This window comes from Bos grunniens, chromosome 2 (genome assembly GCF_055505025.1).
Source record: "Bos grunniens cultivar Pamir isolate PY7600 chromosome 2, Bosgru_T2T1.0, whole genome shotgun sequence".
Lineage (NCBI taxonomy): Eukaryota > Metazoa > Chordata > Mammalia > Artiodactyla > Bovidae > Bos > Bos grunniens.
In genome coordinates, this window is record NC_141166.1 from 98,201,563 (window position 1) to 98,220,229 (window position 18,667).

Sequence of the window (18,667 nt, forward strand, 5' to 3'; positions counted from 1 at the left end):
ACCCAAAAAGAAATAATAATTATAAATGTACCCAAAAGAGTACCTAAATATATAGGATAACAAACATAATGGGAGAAATTGATGAGGAAGTGAAGTCTCTGTTGTGTCCGACACTTTGCGACCCCATGGACTGTAGCCTACCAGGCTCCTCTGTCCCTGGGATTCTCCAGGCAAGAATACTGGAGTGGGTTGCCATTTCCTTCTCCAGGGATCGAACCCAGGGATCGAACCCAGGTCTCTCGTATTGCAAGCAGACACTTTACCATCTGAGCCACCAGGGAACTAGTGAATTTTAACACTCCACTTACATCAATGGACAGATGATCCAAACATATTAGGCCTATTAGGCCACATGAATTTTTAAAAAATTTATATTGGAGAATATTTGATTTACAACGTTGATAGTTTCAGGTATACAACAAAGTGATTTAGTTATACATATATCTATTTTTCAGATTCTTTTTCTGGTCTAGTTTATTATGGAATATTGAGTAGAGTTCCCCTTGCTATACAGTAGGTTCTTGCTGATTATCTGCTTTATATATAGAAATGTATATATATTAATCCCAACCTCCTAATTTATCCCTTCCCCCTCACCTTTCCCCTTTGGTAACCATAAGTTTGTTTTTTAAGCAAGTCCGTTTATGTTTTGTAAATAAGTTCATTTGTATCATTTTCTTTAGATTTCACATATAAGTGATATTACATGATATTTGTCTTTGGTTTACTTCACTTGGTATGATAAATCTCTAGGTCCATCTATGTTGCTGCAAATGGCATTATTTCATGCTTTTTATGGCTGAGTAATATTCCATTTTATGTATGTATCACATATTATCCATTCTTCTATCAATGGACATTTAGGTCACTTGCATGTATTGGCTATTGTAAATACTGCTGCTGTGAACATTGGGGTTCATGTATTTTTTTAAAGTGTGATTTTTCTCTGTGTATATACTCAAGAGGGGTATTGCTGGATCGTACGTGGCTCTATTTTTAGTTTGCCATAGTGGCTGTAACAATTTATATTCCTACCAACAGTATAGGAAGGTTCTCTTTTCTCCACACCCTCTCCAATATGTATTGTTTATAGACTTTTTGATGATGGCCATTGTGACCAGTGTGAAGTAATCCCTCATTGCCGTTTTGATTTGCGCTTCTTTAGTCATTAACAATGTTTAGCATCTGTTTAGCACTGAAGAACTGATGCCTTTGAACTGTGGTGCTAGAGAAGACTCTTGAGAATCCCTTGGACTGCAGGGAGGTCAAACCAGTCAGTGCTAAAGGAAGTTAATCCTCATTATTCTTTGGAAGGACTGATGCTGAAGCTGAAGCTCAAATACTTCGGCCATCTGATGCAAAGAACTGACTCAATGGCAAAGACCCTGATGCTGGGAAAGATTGAAGGCAGGAGGAGAAGGGGATGACAGAGAATGAGATGGTTATATGGCATCACTGACTTGATCGACATGAGTTTGATTAAGCTCCAGGAGTTGGTGATGGACAGGGAAGCCTGGCATGCTGCAGTCCATGTGGTTGCAGAGTCAGCCACGACTGAGGGACTGAACTGATGGGATCGCAAAAAGTTGGACAGAACTTATCAACTTCACAACAGAAAACTTGACTTATATATTTTATTCCATTTTCTAATTACTTATGTTAGGAGGGCAGTTCTGTACTTTTGTTACTCTTTCATGGCCAGAAGTGGAAGCCTGTATTATATTTAAGTGAATCTCAACATTTGGAAACAAATTTAAATTATAGAATTTAAAAGTTTAAATTTATAGAATTGTTTTAAGATGTGTTAGTTTCCTACTTGCTGCCATAACAAGTTACCACAAACATACTGGCTTAAAAATGGCAATTTATTATCTTACAGGTTTATAAGTCAGAAGCCCACGTATGTCTCACTGGGCAACAATAACTGTTGATGGGGCTACATTCCTTCCTAAAAGCTCTAAAGGAAGGTTTATTTCCTGAGCTCTTAAAGCTGCTAACAGGCCCTTCCTTTAACCTCAAAGCCAGCAATATTGCATCTGTCATGCCTGTTTTCCATAATCATATCTCCCTCTAACTACCCTCTTCCTCTTCCATTTTTAAGAACCTTTGTGATTACATTGGTCCCTCCCAAATAATTCAGGATAATATTCTCTTCTTAAAATCAGCTGAATAGTGACCTTAATTCCAGATGTACGCTTTATTCCTCTTTGTTGTTGTTTAGTCTCTAAATCATGTCTGACTCTTTTGCAACCCCATGGACTGTAGACCACCAGGCTCCTCTGTCCATGGGATTTCACAGGCAAGAATACTATAGTGGGTTGCCATTTGCTTCTCCAGGGGATTTTCCCAAACCAGGGATCAAACCCACGACTCCTACATTGGCAGGTGGATTCTTTACCAGGGAAATATTCACAGTTCTGGGGATTAGGATGAGGATATAGTTGGGGGCTCATACCCCATAAATAGTGTGAAAAGGCAAAAAGATATGACACTAAAAGATGAACTCCCCAGGTCAGTAGGTACCCAATATGCTGCTGGAGAAGAGTGTAGAAATAGCTCCAGAAAGAATGAAAGGCTGAACCAAAGCAAAAACAGTGCCCACCTATGGATGTGACTGGTGATGGAAGTAAAGTCCCATGCGGTAAAGAACAATACTCCATAGAAACCTGGAATGTTAGGTCCATGAATCAGGGTAAATTGGAAGTGGTCAAACAGGATATGGCAAGAGTGAACATTGACATTTTACAAATCAGGGAACTAAAATGGACCAGAATGGGCAAATTTAAATCAGATAACCATTATATTTACACAGTCAAAGGCTTTGGCATAGTCAATAAAGCAGAAATAGATGTTTTTCTGGAACTTTCTTGCTTTTTCGATGATCCAGTGGAGGTTGGCAATTTGATCTCTGGTTCCTCTGCCTTTTCTAAAACCAGCTTGAACATCTGGAAGTTCACTGTTCACATACTGCTGAAGCCTGGTTTGGAGAATTTTGAGCATTACTTTACTAGCGTGTGAGATGAGTGCAATTGTGCAGTAGTTTGAGCATTCTTTGGCATTGCCTGTCTTTGGGATTGGAATGAAAACTGACCTTTACCAGTCCTGTGGCCACTGCTGAGTTTTCCAAATTTGCTGGCATATTGAGTGCAGCACTTTCACAGCATCATCTTTGAGGATTTGAAAGAGCTCAACTGGAATTCCATCACCTCCACTAGCTTTGTTCGTAGTGATGCTTTCTAAGGCCCATGTGACTTCACATTCCAGGATGTCTGGCTCTAGCTGAGTGATCACACCATCGTGATTATCTGGGTTGTGAAGATCTTTTTTATATAGTTCCGTGTTCTCATTGGAAAAGACTCTGATGCTGGGAGGGATTGAGGGCAGGAGGAGAAGGGGAAGACAGAGGATGAGATGGCTGGATGGCATCACTGACTCGATGGATGTGAGTCTCAGTGAACTCTGGGAGTTGGTGATGGACAGGGAGGCCTGGCGTGCTGTGATTCATGGGGTCACAAAGAGTCAGACATGACTGAGCGACTGATCTGATCTGATCTGTGTTCTTGCCACCTCTTCTTAGTATCTTCTGCTTCTGTTAGGTCCATACCATTTCTGTCCTTTATCGAGCCCATTTTTGCATGAAATGTTCCCTTGGTATCTCTAGTTTTCTTGAAGAGATCTCTAGTCTTTCCCATTCTGTTGTTTTCCTCTATTTCTTTGCACTGATCGCTGAGAAAGGCTTTCTTATCTCTCCTTGCTATTCTTTGGAACTCTGCGTTTAGATGTTTATATCTTTCCTTTTCTCCTTTGCTTTTCACTTCTCTTCTTTTCACAGCTATTTGTAAGGCCTCCCCAGACAGCCATTTTGATTTTTTGCATTTCTTTTCCATGGGGATGGTCTTGATCCCTGTCTCCTGTACAATGTCATGAACCTCCGTCCATAGTTCATCAGGCACTCTATCAGATCTAGTCCCTTAAATCTATTTCTCACTTCCACTGTATAATCATAAGGGATTTGATTTAGGTCATACCTGAATGGTCAGGTATGACCTAAATCTTCTTCAATTTCAGTCTGAATTTGGCAATAAGGAGTTCATGATCTGAGCCACAGTCAGCTCCCAGTCTTGTTTTTGCTGACTGTATAGAGCTTCTCCATCTTTGGCTGCAAAGAATATAATCAATCTGATTTCCGTGTTGACCATCTGCTGATGTCCATGTGTAGAGTCTTCTCTTGTGTTGTTGGAAGATGGTGTTTGCTATGACCAGTGCGTTCTCTTGGCAAAACTCTATTAGACTTTGTCCTGCTTCACTCGGTATTCCAAGGCCAAATTTGCCTGTTACTCCAGGTGTTTTTTGACTTCCTACCTTTGCATTCCAGTCCCCTATAATGAAAAGGACATCTTTTTTGGGTGTTAGTTCTAACAGGTCTTGGAGGTCTTCATAGAACCGTTCAACTTCAGCTTCTTCAGTGTTACTGGTTGGGGCATAGACTTGGATCACTGTGATATTGAATGGTTTGCCTTGGAACCAAACAGATCATTCTGTCGTTTTTGAGATTGCATCCAAGTACTGCATTTCGGACTCTTTTGTTGACCTTGATGGCTACTCCATTTCTTCTAAGGGATTCTTGCCTGCAGTAGTACACATAATGGTCATCTGAGTTAAATTCACCCATTCCAGTCCATTTTAGTTCACTGATTCCTAGAATGTCGACGTTCACTCTTGCCATCTCCTGTTTGACCACTTACAATTTGCCTTGATTCATGGACCTAACATTTCAGGCTCCTATGCAATATTGCTCTTTACAGCATCGGACCTTGCTTCCATCACCAGTCACATTCACAGCTGGGTATTGTTTTTGCTTTGGCTCCATACCTTCATTCTTTCTGGAGTTATTTCTCCACTGATCTCCAGTAGCATATTGAAAGGGATGGTAATACCAGACCACCTGACCAGCCTCTTGAGAAACCTATATGCAGGTCAGGAAGGAACAGTTAGAACTGGATATGGAACAACAGACTGGTTTCAAATAGGAAAAGGAGTACGTCAAGGCTGTATATTGTCATCCTCCTTATTTAACTTATATGCAGAGTACATCATGAGAAAAGCTGGGCTGGATGAAGTACAAGCTAGAATCAAGATTGCTGGGAGAAATATCAATAACCTCAGATATGCAGATGACACCACCCTTATGGCAGAAAGTGAAGAGGAACTAAAAAGCCTCTTGACAAAAATGAAAGAGGAGACTGAAAAATTTGGTTTAAAGCTCAACATTCAGAAAACGAAGATCATGGCATCTGGTCCCATCACTTCATGTGAAATAGATGGGGAAACAGTAGAAACAGTGTCAGACTTTTTTTTTTTTTTGGCTGCAAAATCACTGCAGATGGTGATTGCAGCCATGAAATTAAAAGACGCTTACTCCTTGGAAGAAAAATTATGACCAACCTGGATAGCACATTCAAAAGCAGAGACATTACTTTGCAAACAAAGGTCCATCTAGTCAAGGCTATGGTTTTCCCAGTAGTCATGTATGGATGTGAGAGTTGGACTGTGAAGAAGGATGAGCGCCGAAGAATTGATGCTTTTGAACTGTGGTGTTGGAGAAGACTCTTGAGAGTCCCTTGGACTGCAAGGAGATCCAACCAGTCCATTCTAAAGGAGATCAGTTTGGGGTGTTCTTTGGAAGGAGTGATGCTAAAGCCGAAACTCCTGTATTTTGGCCACCTCATGCGAAGAGTTGACTCATTGGAAAAGACCCTGATGCTGGGAGGGATTGGGGGCAGGAGGAGAAGGGGACAACAGAGGATGAGATGGCTGGATGGCATCACCAACTCAATAGACATGAGTTTGAGTGAACCCTGGGAGTTGGTGATGGACAGGGAGGCCTGGCGTGTTGCAATTCATGGGGTCGCAAAGAGTTGGACAGGACTGAGTGACTGAACTGAACTGAACCATTATATCTACTATTGTGGCCAAGAATCCCTTAGAAGATATGCAGTAGCCCTCATAGTCAACAAAAGAGTCTGAAATGCAGTACTTGGGTGCAATCTCAGAAATGAAATAATGATCTCAGTTTGTTTCCAGGCAAGCCTCTCAATATCACAGTTATCCAAGTCTTTGCATGAACCACTAATGCTGAAGAAGCTGAAGTTAAATGGTTCTATGATGACCTACAAAAACTTCTAGAACTAACACTGAAAAAAAGATGTCCTTTTCATCATAGGGGACTGGAATGCAAAAGTAGGAAGTCAAGGGATACCTGGAGTAACATGCAAGTTTGGCCTTGGAGTACAAAATGAAGCAGAGCAAAGGCTAACAGAATCTTACAAAGAGAACTCACTGGTCATAGCAAACACCCTCTTCCAGCAACACAAGAGACAACTGTACACATGGACACGACCAGATGGTCAATACCAAAATCAGATTCATTTTATTCTTTGTAGCCGAAGGTGCAGAAGCTCTATACAGTCAGCAAAAACAAGACGGATAGCTGACTGTGGCTCAGATCATGAATTCTTTATTGCCGAATTCAGACTTAAATTGAAGAAAGTATGGAAAACCAGTATACCATTCAGGTATGACCCAAATGAAATCCCTTAACGATTATCCAGTGGAAATGACAAATAGATTCAAGGGATTAGATCTGATAGAGTGCCTGAAGGACTGTGGATGGAGGTTTGTAACACTGTACATGAGGCCGTGATCAAAACCAATCCAAGAAGAAATGCAAAAAGGCGAAATGTTTGTCTGAGGAGGCCTTACAATAGCTGAGAAAAGAAGAGAAGTGAAAGGCAAAGGAAAAAAGAAAACATATATCCATCTGAATGCTAAGTTGCAAAGAATAGCAAGGAGAGATAAGAAAGCCTTCCCAAGTGATCAATGCAAAGAAATAGAGGAAAACAAAAGAATGGGAAAGATTAGAGATCTCTTCAGGAAAATTAGAGATACCAAGGGAACATTCCATGCAAAGATGGGTACAATAAAGGAAAGAAACGGTATGGACCTAACAGAAGCAGAAGATATTAAGAAAAGGTGGCAAGAATTCACAGAAGAAATATACAAAAAAGATATTAATGACCCAGATAACCACAATGGTGTGATTGTTCACCTAGAGCCAGACATCCTGGAGTGCAAAGTCAAGTGGGCCTTAGGAAGCATCACTACAAACATAGCTAGTGGAGGTGAGGCAATTCCAGCTGAGCTATTTCAAATCCTAAAAGATGATGCTGTGAAAGTGCTGCACTCTATATACCAGCAAATTTGGAAAACTCAGCAGTGGCCACAGGACTGGAAAAGGTCAGTTTTCATTCTAATCACAAAGAAAGGCAATGCCAAAGAATATTCAAACTACTGCACAATTTCACTCATCTCACATCCTAGCAAAGCAGTGCTGAAAATTCTCCAAGCTAGGCTTCAACAGTGCGTGAACTGAGAACTTCCAGATGTTCAAACTGGACTTAGAAAAGGCAGAAGAACCAGAGATTAATTTGCCAACATCTGTTGGATCATAGAAAATGCAAGAGAATTCCAGAAAAACATCTACTTCTGCATCATTGACTATGCCAAAGCCTTGGACTGTGGATCACAACAAACTAGGGAAAATTCTTAAAGAAATGGGAATACCAGACCGCCCTACCTGCCTCCTGAGAAATGTGTATGCAGGTCAGGAAGCAGTGGTTAGAACCAGACATGGAACAATGGAATAGTTTCAAGTTGAGAAAGGAGTACCTTAAGGCTGTATATTGTCACCTTGCTTATTTAACTTATATGCAGAGTACATCATGCGAAATGCTGGGCTAGGTGAAGCACAAGCTGGAATCAAGATTTCTGGGAGAAATATCAATAACCTCAGATATGCAGATGACACCACCCTTATGGTGGAAAGCAAAGAGGAACTAAAGGGCCTCTTGGTGAAAGTGAAAGAGGAGAGTGAAAAAGTTGGCTTAAACCTCAGCATTCAGAAAACTAAGATCGTGGCATCTAGTCCCATCACTTCATGGCAAATGGATAGGGAAATAGTGGAACAGTGTCAGACTTTATTTTTTTGCGCTCCAAAATCACTGCAGATGGTGACTGCAGCCTGAAATTAAAAGACGCTTCCTCCTTGGAAGAAAAGCTATGAAAAACCTAGACAGCATATTAAAAAGCAGAGACATTACCAACAAGGATCCATCTAGTCAAAGCTATGGTTTTTCCAGTGGTCATGTATGGATGTGAGAGTTGGACCATAAAGAAAGCTGAGTGCCAAAGAATTGGTGCTTTTGAACTGTGGTGTTGGAGAAGACTCTTGAAAGTCCCTTGAACAGCAAGGAGATCAAATCAGTCCATCCTAAAGGAAATCTGTCCTGAATATTCATTGGAAGGACTGATGCTGAAGCTGAAACTCCAATACTTTGGCCACCTGATGTGAAGAACTGACTCATTGGAAAAACCCTGATGCTGGGAAAGATTGAAGGCAGGAGAAGAAGGGGACGACAGAGGATGAGATGGTTGGATGGCATCACTGACTCAATGGATATGAGTTTGAGCAAGCTCTGGGAGTTGGTGATGGACAGGGAACCTGGTGTGCTGCAATCCATGGGGTCACAAAGAGTCGGACATGACTGAGCAACTGAACTGATAGCTGGGGGGCTATCAGCCTACCTCAAAGGAGAAAATCTTCCAATTTTTGATAATGGGTTTGGCTTAAGACCTAAATCAAAAAGAGTAACTTCAACTTAAAAACCCTACTGTTTACAATCTTAAGTATACCATTGACAATAGACTTTAAAAAGTATTAATTTCTGCTTTTTTTGTGAAACAGAATATAGATGTGAAAACAAATTTAATTTTTTTATTCTGGTATCTATAATTACTGCAGTTCTTTTTCTTATATTCACAAGTTGTGTTAAGTATATAAACAGATGTAGATATAGTGTCGCTATACTGCACCTCATCTACAGCTTTGCAAATCTTACATAAAGCTATGTGCTTTTATATCAAAGTGAAGTTCCTTTTTCTAAGGATGAGATCTTTCTGTATGTGTTTTCTAGTTTTGTTGATAAATAATGAACCTACAGCACCATGCAGATTTGAAGTGTACAGCATAATGATTAGACTTACAAACATTGTGAAAAGATTGCAACCATAAGTTTAGTAAACATCCATCATCTCATACAGATACAGAAAGAAAATTGTCTTCCTTGTGATGAGAACTCTTGGAATCTGCTTTCTTACCAACTTTCTAATATACCTATGGCGATGTTAACTATAATCATTAGGGTTGTATGTTACGTTCCTAGTACTTTGTGCATCTTATCATTTGCTGCTGCTGCTGCTAAGTCACTTCAGTCGTGTCCAACTCTGTGCAACCCCATAGATGGCAGCCCACCAGGCTCCCCCGTCCCTGGGATTCTCCAGGCAAAAACACTGGAGTGGGTTGCCATTTCCTTCTCCAATGCATGAAAGTGAAAAGTGAAAGTGAAGTCGCTCAGTCGTGTCCAACTCTTAGTGACCTCATGGATTGAAGCCTACCAGGCTGAAGTTTCTAGTATTTTACTACCTTTGTTCAGTTTTCCCTCCTTCCACCATAATTCTGATCTCCTTTTTGTGGATAGTGATCATGGGTAGTGGTGGTGATTTTTTTAGAATCCACCTCTAAGTGCGATCATACTGTATTTGCTTTTCCCTGTTTTGCTAATTTCACTTAGCATAATTTCCCTCAAAGTCTATTCATGTTGTCACAAGTGTCAAAGTCTCATTCGTTTTATGGCTGAATAGTCATTCTCTGTGTGCATGTATGTGTATCACATCTTACTTATTCATTCATTGTTCAATGGACACTTACATTGTGTCCATATTTGGGCTATTATAAATAATGCTGCAGTGAAAATGCAGGTGCAGATATCTTTTCAATTTAGAGTTTTTATTTTCTTCAGATAAATGCACAGAGGTAGAATACCTAGATCATATGGTAGTTTATTTTGAATTTTTTTGAGGCAACTTCATACTCTTATAGTGGTTATACCAGTTAACATTCTTATCAAAGTTCACAAGGATCCCGTTTTCTCCATATGCTTGCCAACACTTGTTTTTTGATATAGCCATTCTGACAGGTGTGAGATGATATCTCATTGTGGTTTTGATTTGCATTTTCCTGATTAGTGATATTGAGCATCTTTTCATGTGCCTGTCAAGCCATTTTTATGTCCTCTTTGGAAAAATGTCTATTCAGATCCTCTGCTCGTTTTTTACTCAGATTGTTGGGGTTTTTTGTTTGTTTTTGCTATTGAGTTGTGTAAGTTCTTTATGTATGATTTTGGGTATTAACCTCTTACCAGATAAATTACTTGCAACCATTTTTTTTCCATTCAGTAGTTTGCCTTTTTACTTCTGCTTTTTTTTCTTTTCATGCAAAGCCTTTTTAGTTTGATGTAGTCCCAGTTGTTTATTTTTGCTTTTGTTGTGTTTGTTTTGAAATAACATCCATAAATCATCAGCAAATCCATTATTAGAAAGCTTACCACCTATGTCTTCTTTTATTAGAAGTTTTATGATTTCAAGTCTTACATTCAAGTTAATTCATTTTGAGTTAATTTTTGTGAGCAGTGTAAAATAAGGATCTAGTTTCATTCTTTTACATGTGAATATCTAATTTTCCCAACATCATGTATTGAAAAAACTGTCTCGTTTCCATTAAGTATTCTTGGCCACCTTGTGAAATATTAGTTGATGATATACACATGGGTTTGTTTCTGGGTCTTAATTCTGCTACCTTGGTCTATTTATCTAGTGGCTTTTTTCCTACCTTACTGTTCGATTACTATAGCTTTATAATATAGCTTAAAATCAAGAAATGTAGTGCTTCTTACTTCTTTTTCATGATTGCTTTGACAAATCAAAGTATAGCTTCATATAAGTTTTAGGATTAATTTTTTTCTATTTATGTAGAAACTGCCATTGGAATCTTGACAGAGATTGCACTGAATCTATAGTTCACTTTCAGTACTATGGAAGAGTTAATATTGTTAAATATCTAATCAATAAACATAAAATACTTTTCCATTAATTTTAGTCTTCAATTACTTTCATAAATGTCTGTAATTTTCTCTGTAAAGATCATTCATCTCCTTTCTTAAATTTATTCTGTTTTATTATTTTGACACAATAGTAAGAGATTTTTTTTTAATTTGAGATTATTTGTTAGTATTTAGAAACATGGCTTTTTGTATGTTAATTTTGTGTCCTACATTTTACTGAATGTAGGACATTTTTACTGAATTTGTGAAGTAGCTCTAACAGCTTTTATGGTGTGGTCATTAAAATTAAAGTAATAATTTGAAATAGTCTTGCTTTACAATGTTGTATTAGTTTCAGGTATACAGCATAGTGATTCACTGTTTTTGCAGATTATATTCCATTACAGGTTTTTGTACAATAATGGGTATAGTTCCCTGTGCTATACAGTAAATCCCTTTTTAAAGCTATTTCATATATAAAAGATTTTTTTTTTTTTCTGTTAATCCCATTACCCTAATGTGTCCTTCCCTACTTTCGTCTACACTTTGGTAACCACAATTTGTTTTCTTTGTTTGTGAGTCTGTTTCTGTTTGCATATACATTTATTTGTATTATTTCTTAGATTCCACATATAAGTAATAGTATATGGTATTTGTATAGTTTGTCTTTCTTTGGTTTATTTCAGTAAGCATAATATTCTCTAGGTCCATTCACACTGCAGCAAATGGCAGTATTTCATTTATTATGGTTGAGTAATATTCCTTTGTGTGTATATACTACATCTTCTTAATCCAGTCATTTGTTGATGGGTACTTAGATTTCTTCCAAGTCTTGGCTATTTTACATAGTGCTGCTGTGAACTTTGGGGTGCATGGATGTTTACAAATTAGTGTGTTTGTTTTTTTGCAGATATATACCCCGATTGGAATGGCTGGGTTGTATGGTCGCTCTGTTTTTAGTTTAAGGAACCCCCATGCTGTTTTCCTTGGAGAAGGCAATGGCACCCCACTCCAGCACTCTTGCCTGGAAAATCCCATGGGCAAAGGAGCCTGGTAGGCTGCAGTCCATGGGGTCGCAAAGAGTCGGACATGATTGAGTGACTTCACTTTCACTTTTCACTTTCATGCATTGGAGAAGGAAATGGCAACCCATTCCAGTGTTCTTGCCTGGAGAATCCCAGGGACAGGGGAGCCTGGTGGGCTGCCGTCTATGGGGTCACACAGAGTTGGGCACGACTGAAGTGACTTAGCAGTAGATGATGTATTCCATAGGTGCTGCACCAATTTACATTTCCACCAATGGTGAATGAGAGATTCCTTTTCTCCATGCCTGTCTAGCATTTATTATTTGTAAACTTTTTCATAATAGCCATTGTGACAAGTGATATGTCATTGTGGTTTTGATTTCTACTTATCTAATATACCAGACCACCTGACCTGCCTCTTGAGAAACCTGTATGCAGGTCAGGAAGCAACAGTTAGAACTGGACATGAACAACAGACTGGTTCCAAATAGGAAAAGGAGTACGTCAAGGCTGTATATTGTCACCCTGCTTATTTAACTTCTATACAGAGTACATCATGAGAAAAGCTGGGCTGGATGAAGCACAAGCTGGAATCAAGATTGCTGGGAGAAATATCAATAACCTCAGATATGCAGATGACACCACCCTTATGGCAGAAAGTGAAGAGGAACTAAAAAGCCTCTTGATGAAAGTGAAAGTGGAGAGTGAAAAACTTGGCTTAAAGCTCAACATTCAGAAAACGAAGATCATGGCATCCGGTCACATCACTTCATGGGAAATAGATGGGGAAACAGTGGAAACAGTGTCAGACTTTAATTTTGGGGGCTCCAAAATCACTGCAAATGGGGACTGCAGCCATGAAATTAAAAGACACTTACTCCTTGGAAGGAAAGTTATGACCAACCTAGATAGCATATTCAAAAGCAGAGACATCACTTTGCCAACAAAGGTCCGTCTAGTCAAGGCTATGGTTTTTCCAGTGGTCATGTATGGATGTGAGAGTTGGACTGTGAAGAAGGCTGAGCACCGAAGAATTGATGCTTTTGAACTGTGGTGTTGGAGAAGACTCTTGAGAGTCCCTTGGACTGCAAGGAGATCCAACCAGTCCATTCTGAAGGAGATCAGCCCTGGGATTTCTTTGGAAGGAATGATGCTGAAGCTGAAACTCCAGTACTTTGGCCACCTCATGCGAAGAGTTGACTCATTGGAAAAGACCCTGATGCTGGGAGGGATTGGGGACAGGAGAAGAAGGGGACGACAGAGGATGAGATGGCTAGATGGCATCACTGACTCGATGGACGTGAATCTGAGTGAATTCCAAGAGTTGGTGATGGACAGGGAGGCCTGGCGTGCTGCGATTCATGGGATCGAAAAGAGTCGGACACGACTGAGCAACTGAACTGAATAATTAGCTATGTTCAGCATCTTTTCATGTTCCTCTTGGCCATCATCAGTGTGTCGTCTTTGAAAAAACAAAATCTATTCAGGTCTTCTGGCCGTTTTTTGATTGGATTGTTATTTTTTGATACTCAGTTACATCAACTGTGTATTTTGAATATTAACCCCTTATTAGTCACACCATTTGCAAATATTTTCTCTCAGTAGGTTAATTTTTTGGTTGATGGCCTCCTTTGCTGTGAAAAAGCTTTTAAATTTAATTATGTCCCATTTGTTTATAGTTGCCTTTATTTTTTATGTTTTAAAAGACAGATCTGAAAAAAAAAAGACAGATCTGAGAAAATATTGCTATGAATTATGTCAAAAAGTGTTTTGCCTATGTTCTTTTATAAGTTTTATAATTTCATGTTTTGCTTTTAGTTCTAGCCACCTTGATTTTATTTTTTTGAATGATTTTAGGGAATGTTCTAATTTCATTAACGACATCAACTTTTTCAGTCCATACTTTCTGTTTGTGTCATCTTCAGTTTCTTTAATCAGTGTCTTAAAACTTTTCCAAGTACAGGTCATTTGTCTCCTTAAGTAGGATTTATTCCTGGGGTTTTATTCTTGTTGATGTGATTGTAAATGGTCTTGCTGATAGTTTATTGTTAGTGTATAGAAATGCAATGAATTTCTGTGTGTTAATTTTCTGTCCTGCAGCTTTGCCAGATTGACTGGTGAGCTCTAGTAGTGTTCCTGGGGCATCTTTAGGATTTTCCATGTGTAGTATCATGTCATCTGAAAACAGTAACAATTTTACTTTTCTTTCTTTCTAATTTGGATGACTTTTATTTCTTTTTCTTTTCTGATTGCTATAGCTAGGACCTTTAAATCAATGTTGAATAAAAGTGATGAGAGTGTACATCCTAATCTTATTTCTGATCTTAGAGGAAATGCTTTCAGCTATTTACCATTGAGTATGATGTTACCTGTGAATTTGTTATACATGACCATTATATTGGGGTATGTTTCCTCTATACCCACTTCCTGGAGAGTTTGTACCATAAATGGATGTCGAATTTTGTCAAAAACTTGTTCTGCATGTATTGAGATTCATTTATTTATTTATTCTTTGATTTGTTAATGTGGTGTATCATACTGGTCTGTGGATATTAAAAATCCTTGCATTCCTGGGATAAGTCCCAGTTGATCATGGTGTATGATCCTTTTAATATGTTGGCTTTATTTGCTATTATTTTGTTAAGGATTTTTGCATCTTATGTTCATCAATAGATAAACTATAAATTTCTTCTTTGTGTGTGTGATATCTTTGGTTTTGGAATTAGAGTGATGTCAGCCTCATAGATGGAGAAGGCAATGGCACCCCACTCCAGTACTCTTGCCTGGAAAATCCCAGGACGGGGGAGCCTGATGGGCTGCCGTCTATGGGGTCGCACAGAGTCGGACACGACTGAATCGACTTAGCAGCAGCAGCAGCCTCATAAAAAGTGTTCAGAAGCATTTCTTCTTCTGCATTTTTGGGACAGTTTGAGAAAGATAGGTGTTAAACTCTTCTCCAAATGTTTTGTAGCATTCACCTTTGAAGCCATCAGGGCCTGGACTTTTGTTTTTCAGAAGTTTTTATTACTGATTCAGTTTCATTACTGGTAATTGGTGTTCATATTTCTTGGTTCAGTCCTAGGAGATTATAACTTTCTAAGAATTTGTATATATATCTTCTATATTGTCCATTTTATTAGCATATAGTTGTTTGTAGTAGTCTATTATGATCTTTTGTATTTCTCTGCTATTGTATATAAGTTCTCATTTTAGATTTTATTGATTTGGGCACTCTCTGTTTTTTTTCTTGACGAGTCTAGATAAAAGTTTAGTAACTGTCTTTTCAAAGAACCAGCTTTTAGTTTCACTGATCTTTTATTTTATAATTTTAATCTCTAGTTTTATTAATGCCCTGATCTTTATGATTTCTTTCCTTCTGCTAACACTGGATTTTGTTTGTAAGGTTAGGTGATTTGAGATTTATCTTGCTTCCTGAAGTAAGCTTGTGTCATAAACTTCCCTCTTAGAAGTGGTTTTGCTGAGTCCCATTGATTTTTGGATCATTGAGGTTTTTTGTTGTTGCGTTTGCCTCTCTTTTTTATTTTTTCTTCTTCTCTCTTTCTTCAGTGACCTATTGGTTGTTTAGAAGCATATTGTTTAGCTTCTAGGTGCTAATGGGTTTTTTGTAGTTTTTCTCTTGTCATTGATTTCTAGTCTCAAAATGTGGTCAGAAAAGATGCTTGATATAATTTTTGATATCAAGAAAAGATGCTTGATATAATTTATAATTAAGTTTTCTTAAATTTATCAAGATGTACCATCATATGATATACCCTGGAGAATGTTCTACCAGCATTTGAAAAGAATGTGTATTGTTGCTTTCTGATGGAATGTTCTGTTTATATATGATCTAATATTTCATTTAAGGCCATTGTTTCCTTATTGATTTTCTGTCTGGATTATCTGTTCATTGATATAATAACTATATTTTGTTGTTGGTTTCTCCTTTTATGTTCATTAGTATTTGCCCTGTATATCTATGTCCACCTATGTTCAGTGCGTATATATTTGCAATTGTTATATTTTCTTCTTGGATTGACCCCTTGATCATCTTATAGTATCCTTTTTATCTCTTAAAACAGTCTTTATTTTGAAGTCTGTTTTGTCTGATATAAGTATTGGTGCCCCAGCTTTCTTCTGACTTTACATTTACATAGCTTTTTCCATCCCCTCACTTGCAGCCCATGTGAATCTCTAGATCTGAACCGAGTCTCTGGTACACAACATATATATGGGTATTGTTTTTATCATTTTAGCCACTTTGTGTATTTTGGTTGGAGCATTTAATCAACTTTCATTTAAGGTAATTATCACTATGCTCTTACTGCTGTTTTGTTAATTGTTTGGAGGTTGTTTTTGTAGGTCTTCTTTTCCCCTTCTACTTTTGTTCTCTTGTGATTTGTTGATTTTTAGCATTGTGTTTGGATTTTTCATTTTTGTGTGTATAACTATTAGAGGTTTCTGTTTTGTGATTACCATGAGGTTTCCACACATCTAGCTAGCTGTCTGATTGTTTGAAGTTGCTGATATCTTAATATCAAAAGCATTTAAAAAATCCTGCATTGTTACTCGCCTTCTCTCATGATTACTGTTTTTGATATCATATTTTACATCTAATTGTTCTGTATATTCCTTAATTGCTTTTATGTGTGTGTGCTGATGGGTGGGGGCATGTCCCTGCCGTTTTTTGGCCTGAGGTCCTAGCACTGATGCTTACAAAAGGCTTTTGATTGGGGTCAGGTCTTGGCACTCATAAGCTGGAGAAAAGATTCCAAGATGGCACACAGGTTGCCTAAAGGTTTCCTGAGCCCACAGCTGCTACTAGGCATGTCCTTAGACACAGCCCTGCCCACCAGAGAACCAAGAACCAGCTCCACCCACCAGTAGGTAGGTTCTGATCCTGCCCTTCAGGAAACCTGCTGCTGCTAAGTCGCTTCAGTCATGTCCGACTCCATGCAATCCCGTAGACAGCAGCCCACCAGGCTCCCCCATCCCTGGGATTCTCCAGGCAAGAACACTGGAGTGGGCTGCCATTTCCTTCTCCAATGCATGAAAGTGAAAAGTGAAAGTGAAGTCGCTCAGTCGTGTCTGACTCTTCACGACCCCATGGACTGCAGCCTACCAGGCTCCTCCGTCCATGGGATTTTCCAGGCAAGAGTACTGGAGTAGGTTGCCATCTGCACTAGCCTCTAAAACAGACTTACCACTGGGGGGCAGACAGGGACACCAGACACAAGAAAATCACATTCCTGCAGTGTATAGATCCAGCCCACCCACACTACCCCAAGATGATACTCCAGCAGCAATGTTCATGTGGTAGAAAGCTCCTAAATATGGCTTCCACCAGCATCTATGTCCTTAGGGTTAGGTGAAGCTGCCCCTTGTCTACCTTGGAGACTTTCCAAGACCATTAGGTAGGGCTGGCCCAGGCTTCTATCAAATTACTGCTCTTGTCCTGGATCCCAGTCCACATGAAATTTTGTGTGTACCCTAAGAGTGAAGTCTCTCTTTCCCCCAGTCCTTTGGGATTCCTGAAAGTAAGACCTGCTGGCCGTCAGAGCCAAATGCAATGCTCTGGGGGCTCATCTTCCTGGTTTAAGACACCAGGGGATCGCAGTGTGGGGCTCAGAACTCTCACCCCTGTGAGAGAACCCTGCAGTATAATTATTCTTCAGTTTATGGGTCACCCACCTGGGTATGTGGGACTTGATTATATCATGAATCTACCCCTCCTGTGTTATTGTGATTCCTTCTTTACGTCTTTAATTGTAGAAGATCTTTTCTGGTAGGTTCCAGTGTTTTTCATAGATGGTGGCTGTGCAGATAGTTATGATTTTGATGTGCTTGTGAGAGGAGATGAGCTCAAGATCTTTATCCTCTTCCATCTTCCTAATCCCATACCTTGAGTTCTTTTTTTTTTTTTTATTTTCCTATATCTGTGGTAGGTTTTCGATTTGTGGTTACCATGGAGATCAAGTATGTTGATCCATAACTGTATCTACTTGTTTAAATGGCATCATTGAAGTTCAAAGACATTCTATAAGATCTATATTTTTGCTTTCCTCCCCTATACTTTGTGTTTTTATTTCATATTTTACATCTTCATGATTTCCCCTTTACTGTTTATTGTAGTTATGGTTGCTTTTGCTATTGTGTTTTTGTTTTTTTAATCTGCACACTGACTTATTTATCTTCAATTGTTACCATGTTTTGATATCCTTACCATGTATTGATACTTACATTTTCTATTGGGATTCTCTCCTTTCTATAGATTCTTGCTGCTTTTTTATTTAGAGATATTCAAATTTTCTTTTAGAGTAGGTTTAGAATTTTTCTATTTTTTCTTTTTCTGAGAAATAATTTATCTTCCCTTCTAGTTTAAATGATAATCTTCCTGGATAGAATATCATAGGTTGCAGGTTTTTCTTTTTTCTTTCTTTCTTTCTTTGTTTTGAAGTTCTACCACAGCTTTATTTTTTTAATATAAATTTATTTATTTTAATTGGAGGCTAATTACTTTACAATATTGTATTGGTTTTGCCATACATTGACATGAATCCGCCACGGGTGTACACATGTTCCCCATCCTGAATCCCCCTCCCTCCTCCCTCCCCATCCCATCCCTCTCGGTCATCCCAGTGCATC